Below are 17,088 nucleotides of genomic sequence, written 5' to 3' on the forward strand. Positions count from 1 at the left end.
ACATGTCAGTGGTCTGGTACTTGAACAAACAAGGAGGAACCAGGTCCTACCCCCTTTGTCATGAGGCCCTAAGAGTATGGCAGTGAGCTATATCCACCCAGCACTTTCTGTTAGCAATGCACATCCTGGGAAAATCCAACATGATAGCAGACAAGCTGAGCAGAGCAATTTTGTTGCCTCACGAGTGGTCCCTCAAAGAAGAAATAGCGGACAAAATATTCTGCAGGTGGGGCCAGCCTTGCTGCGACCTTTTAGCCAACCACATGAACATGAAATGCAGAAGCTACTTTGCCCTGATTCCCCCTCCGGGAGAAGCCCCAAGGGATGCACTCATACACGATTGGCCTCCGGGTCTCCTCTATGTATTCCCACCAATCCTGTTGATACCCAAGGTACTACAGAAAGCCAAAGCCCTGGGAAAGACCATCATTCTAATAGTCCCTCATTGGCCTCATCAAATTTGGTTCCCCTTCCTTTGACTTTATCTTTTGGAGGACCTCTGGATTCTGGACCCAGTTTCAGATCTTCTGATGCACTCATCGGGGGAACTTCATCCCTCTCTTCAGTCCCTGAAGCTGTCAGCTTGGCTGCTCCAATTCCCATCATAGCCAGGTTCCATAACCTTTCTAATGAGACAAAACAAATTCTCAAATCCTCTCATAAATCCTCTACGAGGAAGCTATACCTTAGCAAATGGAAAAAATGTTCTATATGGGCCTCCCAAAACAACATTGATCCCTACCTACCTAGCCCCTATGGCCTCTGTACTAGAGTTCTTGACCATGATCTTCAACAAAGGAGCTGCAGCAGAAACAGTTCGTGTTCAACCTGCTGCTATCTCTAATTTTCACCTTGGATTTTAAGGGTTGAACATAATGTCACACAAACTATCCAAAGTCTTTCTCAAAGGGACCTTTCATCTCAGACCACCTGTGAAATCTCCCTATACCCCATGGAATCTAAATTTTTTGCTTTCTCACATTATTCTCCCTCCATTCAAACCAGTGTCCTCATGTGATTTAAAATATTTGTCATGGAAGACTATCTTTTTAGTAGCTAACACTTCTGCCCGCAGAGTGTCAGAGCTTCACGCCTTGTCCATTAAACCTCCTTATTTGATTTTCCATGCTGACAGAGTCTCACTACCAACTAATCCCTCCTTTTTGCCTAAAGTCTGTACTGAAGCTAACCTTAATCAAATTATTGATTTGCCAGTATTTTTCCCCAATCACTCCAACAACTTTAGAGTATATGCTGCACAAACCTGATGTTCATAGACAGCTCAGATTTTACTTGGATAGGAAAAAAGACTTTAGAAAATCAGAACAGCTTTTCATTTCCTTTTCAGACTCCAGAAAATGTATGCCAGTGGCAAAAACAACTATGTCTAAGTGGTTATCTGATTGTATCACATTTGCTTATTCAGCTGCTAATATGCCCTTACAACAAAAAAATAAGGCTCATTCTACCAGAGCAGTGTCTACATCCTCTGCCTTTTGTGCTAGACTTCCTATAGATAACATTTGCGCAGCAGCCACTTGGTCAAGACCTCATACTTTTATCACTCATTACAAAGTTGACGAGGGCCTCCAGGGACAGGCCATCACTGTGGACAAGGCATACTTGCCCCCATCAGGTCCTCACCTTCCACAATTGTCTACCTTGGTCCTTGAGTCTCTACTTCCTGTCTCATTGGGGCAGCTGGCCTGTACAAGCCTGGAGACAGTCCTCATTCAGGTCTCTGCTCACACTTCCAAGTTTATTCGGAACATCCCATCAGGAAGCCCCCTTGGAAGCATATTTGCAAGAGGAGGCACTTAGATTTCCCACAGGACTCTTTTTAACAGAAGAACCAACTTTGATGAAAGAGAAGGGTCCCACAGATCACCCCTTGAGGATGTCTCCTTCAGTGAAAGACTCAACGTATTGAGAAAGAAAGGTATTTGGTTTTCCAACCCCCCCTTCTCAGGAGTCTGTGTTTCTCAAGGCTTTCAGAGCCAGCTCAGTGGCAGATGAGATGGTGGGCCTTGTCTCCCACAGGGCTTGAAATGATCTGGATGTCATGGAGCCAGTCCCCAAAAGACCTGATAAGTATTTGGTTGTGCCAAAGGATAGGACCCATTGGAGGAAGGGTCCCTCAATAGATGCTATGGTGGTAGCAGCTGCCACCAAGAAAGAACTAGCTGAAAAAAGTTGTAGTGTTCATCCCCCAGATAGAGAGTCCAGAGCATTGGACAGGTTTGGAAAACATGTTTATATATCAGTGACATATGCTTTCAGGTCAGTGAACTATTTGGCACATGCCATAAGATTTCAGAGGCATTTGATCAAGGAGTTTTCCAATGCCCTCTCAGGGTTCATGTCTGTGGAGGACAAGAAGACCACTCTTCACAACCGGCCACCCTACAGTCCCAAGTGAATACCTCTATGAAGCCCATTTCCCATGCCTCAGAAGGTGTTTTGAGAGCCACAGGTCAGGAATTGCTGTGAGATAGCACACCTGGAAGTGCCTCTGTGATTTTGCAGAGTCTTTTATGTCAGCATTGATTAATGCTCCTTTTGATGGATCTACCTTGTTCTGCCCAAAGATTAAAGAAACTCTATCTAGGAGTGAGCATGACTGGAAGACATTATCTGCCATAGAGATATGCTTTTCTAACCCTCAAAGGATCTTTTCCTGAAACCATTGAGGTGGCAGGAGGATGTGGTTCTGTAAATTTCAAGGCTCTTCCCAGGACTCCTATGGGGATAAGTCCCCCTGTGGCAGGAGGGGGGAATCCAATAGCAGATGACATCCTCATGGCAGAGGAAGCCCACAAAACCAGAGCTTCAGAGGTCCTTTCTCTCAGAAGCCCTACCAGTGCTCCTGAAAGGTTGCCCAACTGCTGTACTCTGGAGGCAGTTTATGGGCACTTATCTCCACACCAGGAGACCTGGACAGTCATCACTAAAGACACTGGGGTACAGAGGATTATTTGCAGAGGTTATTACATACCCTTTTCCCTTCATCCCCCAATCAATCTACAAAACGTCCAGACATTTCACCCAATCAGAGGAAAGCAGCAGCTAGAGAAGTAGAAAAACTGCTGGCCAAAAGAGTCATCCAAATGGTCCCACCAGACTAAGAAGGATTTAGAACTTACTCAAGGTTCTTTTTGGTGCCAAAGAAAAATGAGGACCTGATGCTTATCTTGGATCTTATCAAATTAAACCAGTATGTCAGAAGCGCAAAGTTCTGAATGATCATGATTCAGTCCATTCTACTGCTATTGCAAAAAGATGATTGTTTGTGCTCGGTATATCTCCAGGATGTGTACCATCATGTCAAAATAAGCAGGCAGTCCAGGAGATTTCTTCACTTCCATTTGGGAACCAGTCATTACCAATGTAGAGCCCTGCCCTTTGGCCTCACCACAGCCCCCAGGGTGTTCACCAAATCCATGGCAGTAGTTGAGGCTCACATGAGACTGATGGCTTCTCTCTGCTCCTGCAAAGCCTCTACTGATTCAAGCCAGGGACTAGTTGCACCAACTATGTCTTCATCTGGCATTACAGAGAACTACACCAAGTCTTAGCTCTCCCGCAATCAAGTCCTGGAGTTTATTAGTGCATGTCTGGTACAGTGACACAAATCACAATCTTACTGCAGACAAGAATAAACACTTTGCAGTGTCATGCATCCTACATCCTCTGTCTTCCTTCCCTGACAGTGAGATTGGTACTACAACTCTTTGAATCTACGGCAACTTCCATAACTCTAATGCCCCTAGCAAGGTTTTATATGAGAGTACTGCAATGGATGCTTGCAGTGCAATGGTCAATAAAACAACAGCCCCTGTCCACTTCAAGACCTGGTGGATCATCACATAATTTTCTCAGGGCTGCTGTTTTATTCTTTCCCCACCAACAGCCACAGTGACTATGGATGTATCCCAACTAGGATGGGGAAGGCATTACTTGGGAAGGATGGTCCAAAGCACTTGGTCCCATTTAGAGGAAAATTTTCTCATCAACGTTCTGGAAATGAGCAGTCCTATTATCACTTCAGATGTTTAAAGATACTCTCCCTCCACAGATGATTGCCATCCAGATGAACAAATAAGTTTGTAGTCTGGTAAATCAACAAGCAGGGGGGTTTAAATCCTGCTACATACGTTGAGAAGCTATGAGAGTTTGGAAGTGAGTGATCTCTTCTGGTTGCTTTCTTTTGATAATGGATATCCTGGGGAAACTCAGTGTGTTAGAAGACAAACTGAGCAGGTCCATCTTATTTCCTCATGAGTGATCGCTCAACCCTGTGGTGGTGAAAATGATTTTCTATCAATGGAGCCAGCCATGCTGTGATCTCTTCACTTCTCCTCTCAACTCAAGTGGAGCAGGTGCTTTGCTCTGATCCCTGAAGATGGGGAGTCACTGAGAGACTCTCTGTTTCATTATTGACCCCTTGTGCTCCTATACATGTTCCTGCCTACCCCTCTCATTCCCAAATTCCTGCTGACAGTGTCTCACCAGAAGTGCAAATTAATCCTCATTGCTCTGTTATGACCTTGATAAGTATGGTTCTCCTTCCTGTGGCCTCATCTACTGCAGTCCCCCCTTGACTGTTGGATCTAACTCAAGATTTCCTCAATCATCCATCATGGATATCTTACCCAGACATGCAGATCCTCAAATTGACCCCATGGTTTCTCCACTTCCAATGATGGCTAGACAGTCTATGCCCCCCCCCCCCCCCCAGCCATACTGACATATCCTCATATCCTCTCAGACGGATTTTACTAGGAAGCTATATAAGAACAAATGGAAGATATTCTCTATTTGGGCTGCTCAGAGACAATTAGACCCCTTTTTGGCACATGTTACAGGTATTCTAGACTTTCTTGCTTCCATTTTTAACAATGGAGCTAGTTGTTCTACCGTAAAGATCTAACTTGCAGCCATCTCAAATTTTGATGAAGGACATCACCATTCCTCTCTGGCATCATCTAGATTATACAAAGCCTTTCACAAAGGTACCTTTTTACTCTTCCTCCCTCCCATTAAGAATCCTACTCTTCCATGAAATTTAACTATACTTCTTCAAGCCCTGACTCTGTTCCTGTTTGAAACAGCTGCCAAGGTGGACTTGCTTTTGTCTTGCAAAACTGTTTTCTGTTCGTAATCACATCGGCCAGATGGGTATCAGAACTCCAGGCTCTCTTCTAAGCCACCCTATCTGATCTTACACAAGGATCAGACATTCCTCTATACTAACCCTTCCTTTTTACCTAATGTGGCTTCAGAAACAGCTATCAATCAGTCCATCAGCCTTACGGTTTTCTTTCCAAAATTTTCCAACAAAGGAGAATACATGCTGCACATTTTAGATGTTCATCGTCAGCTTAGATTCTATCTCCAGAGAAGAAATGTTTTCAGGAAATCAGACTAACCGTTTCTTTTTCAAATAAAGCTGTATAAATTAATTTCAAAGGTGACTTTAACTAAATGGCTTACTGATTGCATTTATTTTGTCTGTAAGAAGAATAGATTGGTTCTTCCTAAACCTCCTAATGCACATTCCACTAGATCTGTGGCCACATCCTCTGCTTTCTTGTCCAGAGCTTGTATAGATGACATTTGTGGAGCTGCCACTTGGTCTAACACTCGTATGTTCATTGGTCACTAAAAATTGGACATTATTTCTGGAACTAGAACAGCATCTGGCTGTGTTACACTAAGGGATATCATTCCTTGAAGACCACCCTGGGGTTTTCTCTAGCTGGGGACCCTGCCCATTGGTTGAGGAATGGACAAAAAAGACAACATCAGATACAAACGTTATGTACTCAACATAATGATGCATCTGTGTTGTCTGTTTTTATCCTTTTTCAATCACCTGCTCTTCAACCCCCTTCATTTTTGAAACATTTTTATTTTCTGGTTTCATAGTTTGACATGAGGTGTAGCAAACCAAACTCCAAACACCAAACACAGTGCAGATGGACGAGGAATAAAAACTTTAAGATATATTAATTTCAATCCAGCAGAACAACAATTCAAAGCTTTATTAAAAAAGTTTAGCACTTTCATTCCTATTGTTCATGCAACTTCATCAGAACTCGAACTGAGGTGTATCACATTGCCTGACTGTTAAAGAGTCCTTTCTTCCTCCTTTTACCTTCTTCCATGCAGCCTGACTGGGATTTTATTGGTTGTTATAGTGCATTATTACTCAGCTTTGTGCTATAGGCAGTCATATAGGCTGAATGGAGGGCAAACTCAATTTGAGGTAATTCTAGCTGAACAAGAGGATTTTGAGTGAGGGGAGGAGCTTGTGCTATGGAGTCAAGTTTTTAGAAGTGGTGAAAGTTGGAAATGAGGTCAGATCCAAGACCCATCAGTTGAGGAAGGACACAGACAGAAAACACAAATGCATCATAATGGAGAGTACACCATTTCTGCTTGTGTCATACATGTGGTGTGTCAAAATGTTAGACAACTTGTTTACCTTTCAGTCAGAGATGCATTAAAGTGGTTAACTTTCGGCAGTTAAACTGAAATACTACACATTTTTTTCAAACATGCAGAGAGATGCATTGCAGCCATTGTGTTTTAATCAGCTTGCAAAACAGAACTGTCTGTTATTCAAATATTCTATAAAGTGTCAGTCCCACAAAGTATAATTACATGTATAGGTTTTTTCCTTAGGTATCTCCTACCATTGAAGCATGCATTATTGGTTTAAAGTATTTTCTTATGTAGTTTGTTTCTGTGCTGAAATAATTAGATGTGTAAACCTAAAAAGTATTTCCTTGGGTGTATGTGCACCAAGCAATGCCATATTCATAAACACCCAATGGTGCTTAGCAGTCCATTAAAACTGTCTGCTGCAAACCTGGAAAGAACAATAGAGAATATTGAATACAAATGAATTAAGGTGGAATTGCAAATACAGCCAACTGCCCACTGCACAAGATTCAGAAATGTTGCATCGTACAATACTAATAAAAGGTTGAAGTAACAACTGGTACAGGAAGGTATAAAAATATGCAAAGTGAAATACTACCAGCAGCTGCAAATTTCATGCTGCTGATTACGTTTGCCACTGAAAACAGATGTCTGATAGCAGAAGAATATATCCTTAGGTGACAGTAACCTTACTGGTGTTCACAAATACTTCTAAACCACTGGATGACCACGACAGTGGTAAGAGAACCAGTCAATGCCTGCAACTACTTCAGAACCAATTCTTTGATCAAAAACTGGTTGACCACCATGAAGTGATCAGACAGACTATGTGGGCTTTGTGTAAAATGTGTGCTTTTACATGTAACTTCACACAACCTCTATTCTACCACTGTAATACTATGAATAAAACTATGAGTGCCATTGGCCAGTCTGGCTACTGCAACATTTGAGCACCATATGGAACAGTTGATGTGCTCAAGCCTGCTGCCTTCCACACCCTGAATTGGCTTTCCTGGGGAAATCTACTAATCTGCGCAATTCTGAAGAAAAATTGGGGTCACTTACTGTGCTCACAAAGAGATAAAGACTCCAGCATATGAAAAAGGTGACATAAACACGGGCAGGAAGGTATGGAACTCAAATATCTGGATGTATATTGTGCTGACAGCCTAATCACAAATTTCTGGGTAGATACCTATGGAATGAGTATGATGCCCACATTGGGCATCTGTTTCAGTTAACACCAGATAAAGAGAAATGGACATATAGCACATAACCATCTTATCAGTAAGAAGTGAGACAAAGCAATGGCAAGGGATATGATAGACCATGCACACATGCAAAGACATAACACCCATAATGCATCTTATTTATTTATGAGGGGATTCTGGATATCTTCTCTAGCCATGGTTAACATCAATCCATAACACCTGATATACTGCAGACAAGAGCTATAATGAAGCATGTAGTTTGATCAGAGCTGCTGGGAAGTCCTTCTTCAGCATGTACAAGTCATGCTTCTGGTACTTGGATGCATTAATTGTGCAGATCCACAAAGAAGCCGCAAAAATATGTTTACAATATGTGCATTTCTGCAGATTTTTATTACTGCAAAACACAATGAACATCTAACGTCCCCAATAGCTATCACACTTGTCCCTGACCCAGATTCTTCCTACTTTGGTGGAGGTGGTGCAGGAGCCACCATATCTTTATTAGAGAAACTTTGCACATAATACATTTGCTTGCCGGCAAACACTATGCCACTGGCCTCAATACTTGGCAGAATGGACCCAGTTGATTGGTGCTGTTCAATGTGTCAGTGGCTGTATCCTGCAACTTTGAAATATCATTAATCAGGTGGTACATCAGAGGAACATACATATAATATTACTGTAGCCTTAGAGAATTTTATACCTCTTAGCTCAGCCAATGCAGTTAGATCCCATGTCACCAGGTCTGACACATCCATCAACAGCAAACATTCAGTGAACATTCAATCAATGCTGGAGATACACAGATGCATGTATAGGTTCATAGGTTGGTACTAGTCTATCAGCCCTAGGGCCTATACAAGCCTAGCCATGACAATTTCCTGGCTATTTCTTCCCACAATATTTACTTCCCTGGACCCCTGTCTAGCAGGGCGACTGACATGATCCCCAAGGTGAATTTCCTATCTCCCATCCAATCATCAAGGTTCCTTTTGAAGAGAGCCAAAGAGGCACTCTGCTTTACATGTATGGGCAGTCTATTCCAGAGTCTGGGGAGTCTCTGGGTTAGGAACCTATCCCTCCAGCATGTTTTGTTCATTGTGATGACGAGGTTTAGATCTCTGTAGAGTGTGTCTCTGAGGGATTGGGATTTCTTTAAGTGTAGCATGTCCAACAGCTCTGGGTTTGACATGGCCTTGTATGTTAAGCAGAGATCGCCTCTGAGTAGATGATATGCGACAGAGTATAGGTGGAGTTTTTTTAGATGGTCAGCATAGGGCATCTGCCTTAGGCCTGTGATTCTTTTAGTGAGGTATTTCTGCGGCCTTTCCAGTTGTTGCAGATGTCTTGAGAGGTACATACCAAATGGGTCATTGTATTCTATAATGGGTCTAATGAGAGATGAGTACAGTGGGACAATGACCTCCTTTTTTCTGGATGAAAAGCCCTTGGTGATGAGGTGTGCCACATAGAAGGATTTCCTGACTGTTGTGGCGATGTGGTTATCGGAGATTATCGAAGGTGAGACCACTGTCCACCTGTATCCTTGCCATGTGTCCTAGTTAGAAATTTCATGTGATCTATATTTTCCAGAACACCCTTGTCTGAGGAAACAATGCTGTATTACATGTAATAGCACACACAGGAAGTGAGAACAGCCTCCCATACAACAGCTGTCATCTGCCTCTAGATATACATTAGCACCATGTGATATACAATCCAGATTCTTGGATGGTCATCACCAGAAGAGCACACAGGGGAGCTTTGTGCCCTCTTGGGGGCATCATATGCATAATGTTTAATCCAAGGCCATGGTAAATGAGCACACATGGTGAAGTGGTACAGTGTTATATATCATCTCAACTCCATCCCACCTAAATAAACTCTCAAACTTGCACTCAATTATCGACTGGATACTAGTATCTTATCCCAATAAATACCATAAACCTGAATCACTATCTGCCACTCTTAGTGGTCATGTGCCTATCTGAGCACTTAGATAAACTTCCATACTACTAGTACTCAGAAATATAAAACTTTCCATAAACTGACCAACTTCAACCCAGAATACTTAAATAGCCTCCTATCCTCCATTAATTAGACTTCACTCCTCACTACCTCTTAATGATGCTGTCCTACACTTCAATTCAACTTTCTTAAATATTCTCAATACTCTTGCCCCTCTTCGAACAACAAGAGTTAAATCTCAAATATCCCATTGGCTTACCAACACCACTTGTTCCTCTTTCCATGTCAGAGATTTTTTTTTTTCAAATTGAAATTTAATTGGTTTTGCCATACATAAATATCACAAACAATTGCAGTTAAAGAATGAACAGTAATACAGGAGAAAACATAAAATAACATATTATATATATTATGTACAATTGTGTTGCTTAAAAAATAAAAAGACCAATGGGAGTAAACCTAATGAAAACTCTAGATGTGAGTAAACAAAAAGGAACAGAAAAAAAGAAAGGTAAATACAAGAGCTGCACATACTGTGTTGCCTTTAAGTTAAAAAGTTATAGAACAAATAGAGGGGAAGATCTGATACCTACCTTGAGCCACAGGGAGGAGCATTTAGCAGTGGTGAATTACCTTAGTTAATAGATAATTAATTGTCAGTCAAGAGCTCAAATATAGTATTCCAGAATTCCTGGTAGTAAGGACGCTTGTGGGAGTTTGTTATTAAAAGTTTTTGTGAAGTGATGTATTTAACAGTCAAATACCTAAACCCGCTCCAAGACATCTTAGTACGGTTCAGCCAATGTTTGGTAATGTAGAATTTAACCAACAAAGTATTATTAAGATATGCAATCTTAATTTTGATATTGTAAGATTGGTAACATGTAGCAATGCTATTTCCCATGAGAGGGTTGATTTGTGATACCCCATTTTGTCAAGTCTGACCTTGAGAGAGAGCACCAAATACTGTGGAAGTATCTACAAAACCATAATATATGTAAGATGTCAGCATGGGGGTAGGAGCAGCAGGAGCATGGAGTGGGCACATTTGGGTTCAATTTGTTTAAGTGGACTGGAGTGAAGTATAAGTTGTTGGTAATCATAAATTGTGTATAAGTAAGCTTTTTAAATGATAGTTGAAGGCTTTTGTTCTGCCAGTAGGTTCGACCCTTGTTGATTCCAATAGTTCGCATATACAATTCTTTCTTGCTATAGAATTGTGGTTATAAGTTTATAAGAGAGGGACAGCATGCTCGTCTTGCTAGCTAAGTTTTGCAGCAGTTTAGCAACCAAACTTGAGGTCAGATTCAACAATGGTGTGACCTTGAAGCAGAGATGCAATAATTTCCCTTATTTGCCTTAAAATTGTGGTGTATTTTTTAGATAGATTTAAGATAACTCGTAGTTGTGTTAGTGAGGCATTTCTATGCTTATGAATATCTTATAGTGTGTATCCTTTTATTAAGGGGTAGTCGACCAAATTGATCATGCTACAGTTCAATTTGAGATTCGGGTTTAGGTGAATGGGTTGAAATAGGAGGAGAACTTTTTCTAGATTCAGGAATTTGAATAGCTCTTGGAATATTTAAATTTTAAACTTTAGGATATGATGCAGCTTCAGATTCTTGAGAGTTGATGGGCCTAAAAAGAGGAGAGCTTTGGGGTTAAAATTATTATTCAGGGCGTGATTATGCCACATTTTTACCCAAGGAGGGGTCCATGCTATATAATTTGGCTGGTAGTTGGCAATTGTGATTAATCTATTGGCGTGTAAGATTCTGTAATAGAGTTGAAGGTCAGGCAAACCTAGGTCTCCCCTATCTTTTGGGAGGGTAAGTCTTTGCTATGATACCCTTACTGATTTTGGATGGCATATGAACTTTGCAAAGGATTTGTGCATTTTGGTGAAAAAAGTATTAGGAATGGAAGAAAGAGATGCATGAAAGTGGCAAAGAAGCTTTGGGAGGATGTTCATTTTAATGATAGATGTTTTAGATAGCATAAGGAGTTTCATTTGTTGCCATCTAGACATGTCTTGCGAGAGTGTCGCCCATACTTTAGTTAAACTGGAATGCAATGTGTAGGAAGAAGAGTGGTCATAACAGACCCCTAGATATTTGAAGGAGTATACTATGTGGAAGGGTGAGTCTGGAAAGAGATTCTGTCTATGGGCTGAAGGACTGGGAAAATAAGGGATTTATTTTGATTGATTTTGTAGTCTGAAATATGAGCAAAGGTGTTCAAGTTATTGACTATTTTCTTGGTATCCAACAGAGCATGTTCAATATATAGATTTAGGTCATCTGCAAATGCGGTCAGGGTAATACTGGTATTTAGAATTTTGGGGATTGAGTGATATTTTTTTTGTATTATGGATAAGAAGAAAGGTTCTAGATATAAGTTGAAAAGAAGAGGGGACAGAGGGCACCCCTGTCTGGTGCTGTTTGAAATTTTAATTGGTTGTGAGTATTGCTTATTTATATAGAGGCGTGTGTAGGAACTGCTGTATAGAACTTTGATGGTATTGATGAATTCAGGAGGTATATCAAAGTAGCATAGCACTGTAAACAGAAAGTTCCAATTCACCCTATCGAATGCCTTACACGCATTCATTCAATATCATTGCATATCTTGGATTGATATCCTTCTTAGAAAGGTTAATTATGCTTTCCATAGTCAGAGTATTGTCCCAAGTGTGTCTGTTGGACATGAAACCTGCTTGTTCTGTAGAGATTAGGGAGGGGATTACTTTTTTATGTCTTTCGGCTAGTATGGATGATAGGATTTAAATGTCCACGTTCATTAGGGAAATCAGTCTATAGTTATTAAGGTTTGATTTATCCAGGTTATTTTTAGGGATTAATATGGTCCTGGAGTGGTTAATGTAGAGGTCCAAAATGCCATTGAGGGATATATAGTTATATAAGTTAAGTAGGATGGGGGCTAAATTATCTTTAAAGGTTTTATAGAAATTATCTTTAAAAGTTTTATAGAAATTTGGGGAGTATCCATCTAGGCCTGGAGCTTTGCCTATTTTCAGGTTGCCAATGGCCTTTATAACTTCTTGATGGGTCAGTGGGGCAGAGAGGATTGTTTTCTGAGTTTCATTTAGCTTTGGGAAAGTGATGTTGTTGAGATAATGTTTTATCTCTGAGATTGGGATTTGGTGATTGCTACTAGCATAGATATCAGAAATATATTTGATGAAATAAATGAATAATTTGAGTGTCTGATTTGTAAAGTGTACCTTGATGACAAGGACTATTCTGGGTGATTTAAGCGTATTTTCGATTAGCCTAGCTAGAGCTTTGGAGGGGGTTTGAATCCATTCAGAGTATTTGGTTAAGAATCTTAGTTCTTGCAGGGAATAGTTGGACTGGTGCAGGTCAAATAGCTCCCTTTGCTTATCTAACATTTCATTTTCCATTGTTAAAGTGTAATTAGTTTGAAGTTTGTCGTCAAGATTTGTAATCCACAAAATGAAGCAGCTTTTCAGGCAAAACAATAAAGCGCTGAGCAGGGCAAGCTTAGAACATTGTGAAAAAAACCCACAGATGGCTCAGCACACTTCAGTTCACTTTATTCAACAGAAACACAGCACATTAACGCTCCACCATACGTTTTCATTTTAAAAATCACTTCCTCAGATGTGGGCTGTTCAAACTACTAGTGCTTTTATACCATTCACTTAATTACATTGATTAGGTTAATGAATTAATTGAAAAGTTAATTTAGTTTAAAACCAAAAACTTTTCTTGTTGCATCTCTCTGTGTTGCTGCAATTAAAACACATTTAATGTTACAATGTTTGATGAATAAATGTGTAGAAATAAAAATATGTTTTAAATAAAAATCCTTAAAACAATTGACTACAAAGAATAAATTATAAAGTTAAAATACTATTAGAAACACATTTAGTAGGACTCAATTGTTAAAATTACCAACTTGAATATTTGCTTTAAATGAACTTGATCCTACATCTAGTGGATGATTCATGAAATTACAGGTATTATAAAAATTGCATTGTAAACCAAATGCAAATTGTATAGCCTCACTCAGTTGAAAGAATGTTAAAAACGGGAAAATATAAAGGAAAAATAAGTTTAATACCTTTGATAAATGAGTGTAACACTTGTGTTCATAACATATTACAAACCCAACATTTTAATAAAAATACAAATACAAAAAAGCTTAAAGACCTACTGTAACTATTGGAAAACACGGGTAAAAACGAGATAAAATTCACATAAAGTGCAAATGCATATCACAGTTTTGCTACTCTCAATTTTAATAATGGTGCTATGGAGATATGTTCATTGAGACCCGGTGGCTTATTGGCCTCCAAACTTATCTGCCACCATAATTCTCTGTACTCCAAACATTCCTCCCATAAACCCCCTCTGCTACTCTTTTCCACCCTTTCTATCACAACAAATGTATAGCATGCATTTTCACAGCTTTGTTTGTGTTTGTACAATGCATTAGTCTGTTTGTTTGTTTCTAGGTCATACATATGTTCTGTCCTGAGCTTGCGTTCAATCTTCCCTATATAGAATGCTTCACAGGTTTGACATTTCGCTAAATATACAAGCCCAAAGGAGTCACAATTATTAAAATCCTTGCCTTCCAGGGTGATTCCCCTGCTTTCCAAATACACAATTTCTGCATTGCTCATGTATGCAAACTGTTGACAATGTCCACATTTAAACGTTCCCTTCCTTTTTCTCCGTCTCTGAACTTCTTGGTTTGTACCATTTTCCAATAAAAGGTTTAAGTTACTTGAATTCTTATAAACTAATCTTAGCTTTTCATTCTTTAGTTTCTCTAAGTCAGTAAATGCTAAAAATTTATTCCATTCCTTATCTATAGTTTGTTTTATCATTTTTGCACAAGCATTATACTCCAAGATGAGTGCACTGCCAAAATTGTCATTTGCTTTTTTTACTGGGCCTACCGTATCAAATACTGGTAATCCTAATATTGGCTTAAAGTCATTTGGTCTCCTTTCTGTCACTTCTGTCTCAATTTTGTCTATCATATCATCTGGGTATTTCCTCATCCTAAATATTTTCCTTAGTAACCTTTTTTCCATTTCAAAGTCTTCGTCTCTGGATGTCATCCTGCAGGCCCTAATATATTGTCCTTTAACTATATTTTTCTTGGAGTACAAAGGGTGAGCACTTTCAAAGTGCAAATAAGAGTTAGAATAGGTACTCTTTCTATACACCCTGGAATTAAAATGTGAGTTTTCCATGAATATTTCTATATCCAAGTACTCCAACTTTTCATAATTTTTTCTGTAAGAAAATTCAAGAAAATTAGTACTGTTGTTAATATATTCAATAAATTGTTCTATCTCTTCTTTTGGCCCTTCCCATCGGATACATATGTCATCCAGGAATCATCTATAAAGTGACCAGTTGTTAATGTATATTGATTCAGTTACCATCTTCTCTTCCCATTTGGCTAAGACCAAATTGGCATAGGTGGGTGCACAAGCGGCACCCATCGCTACTCCTTTCTTCTGGTGAAAAAATTCACCTTTGAAGTAAATGAAGTTGAACTTTAGAACCAAATCTATAAGTTCCATCACCACAGTACACTCATCGTGGGTTAAAGTCTCATCCTCAAAAATTAGTTCTTCCAGGTATCTTAGTCCATCACTGTGGGGAATGCTTGAGAACAAATCTACAATGTCAATTGTTAGGAAACATAAATTCTCATTGTATAGATCATGATTCAATGTCCTTAGAAGATCCCAAGAATCTCTCAAAATGTTGGTTTTCTTAAGCCACAGTTTTTTAAGCTTAACATCCACAAATTTGGCTAGTGATAAAGTTTTGGAACCCTCAGCTGAAACTATTGGCCTCAAAGGGGGATCCATTCCATTCTTATGTATTTTGGGAATTCCAAAAATAGTAGGAATTTTATGTTTGTCCACTTTTAAATATTCATATGTCTTCCTATCTAACAATCCATCTAAAAATAAACTTTCTAAGGCCATATCTATCCTTCTGTAACTAATATTCATTTCATTTTTTGAAACTGTGGAGTATTTGTTAGGGTCTCCTAAGATTTCATTCATTTTCCCCTCATAGTCAAAGCTGTTCATCAATACTGTTCCCCCACCTTTGTCCAGTTTCATAATTCTTAAGCCTGAATCCCCTCTTAATTCATCAAGGACGCTGCTTTCAGCCTGGCTTAAGTTCCTTGTATAGTGTACTTTCCCATACTTCTTTCTTATTTCATTCTCGAGTATATTCTCAAGATTTTTTATCTGGGGGTGCAGTGGGAGATTGTATGTACTTCTTTTTACCAGATCTCCTGGTTCATAATTTTTATTCTGATGAAATATAACCTGGAAGTTAATTTTCCTAGTAAAGGTTTCAACATCCATAATTGTTTTGGTTAAATCTTCCCTTCTACTAGGAAAACCTTTGTCCCGCTCACCAGGCTGAATAAAGAGAAGGTCACAGTGAGCTGCCTGTTGCTAGGATCCTCAGTCATTGTACATGCTGGTGTGAATGACCTGAGGACTACATGAAAAGAAACATAGAGGAGCTCTCTGATCATGTAGCCCAGGCTGGTATGACCCTGACCTTGAGCATCTTACCCTCACCTAGAATGATGCCACAGTACAAAGACAAAATGATGGATTTTAACAATTGGCTAAAATTTTGGTGTCATTCAAAGGGGATCCAGTGTCTGTCAGCCTGGGATGACATGCTGCACCTGTCACCACTGGGAGGCTCTTGCCACCCCATAGTGCCTTTTAGGCAAGGCTCAAAAGTCAAACCCACCCCATAGACAGCACAAGGAACAAGAAACTAGTCTTAACCTCAAGATGCAGCTCTCCTCAGTATGGAGAACATCGATATCTGTGCAGTGACAGAAACCTGGTTCAAGGCTCCAGAGAGCACCCCAGCACTACCAGGCTATACCTCATATCATGCTATTTATCAAGGATATCCACACCTCCAGGTTAGTGGCATTGCACAAAGTATCGGAGACCATCCATGTGCAACTAACAGTGGGCAAGACTGCTTTTCAGTTTATAGCATCCTACAGACCACCCTCTCAAAGTCATTCCTGAAAACATTGGAGAACAGATGATCTCTCCGAACACCATTATATTGGGCGACTTCAACTACCCAAACATTGACTGGAAGCACTACTCAAGCCCTCCTGGAAATTATAAACTCAAATGCTATGGAACAACTAGTCATCACTCCCACAAGAGGGGACAGCATACTAGACCTGATCATTACCAACATGGGGACTCTATGCTCCACACCAGAAGTATATCCCTCATTGGTAAGATCAGACCATAAATTAATTTCACTGGATGTCCACATCCCGACCCCACCCCCAGCCCAGAAAACCACAGTGAAAAACTTCTCAAAAGCAAACTTCTCACTTCTCAAAACTGAAGTGGAGTCCTTCAAGTCCCCAGGGCCAG

The sequence above is a fragment of the Protopterus annectens genome, chromosome 10.part0, assembly GCF_019279795.1.
Source record: "Protopterus annectens isolate FY-2018-M chromosome 10.part0, PAN1.0, whole genome shotgun sequence".
Classification (NCBI taxonomy): domain Eukaryota; kingdom Metazoa; phylum Chordata; order Ceratodontiformes; family Protopteridae; genus Protopterus; species Protopterus annectens.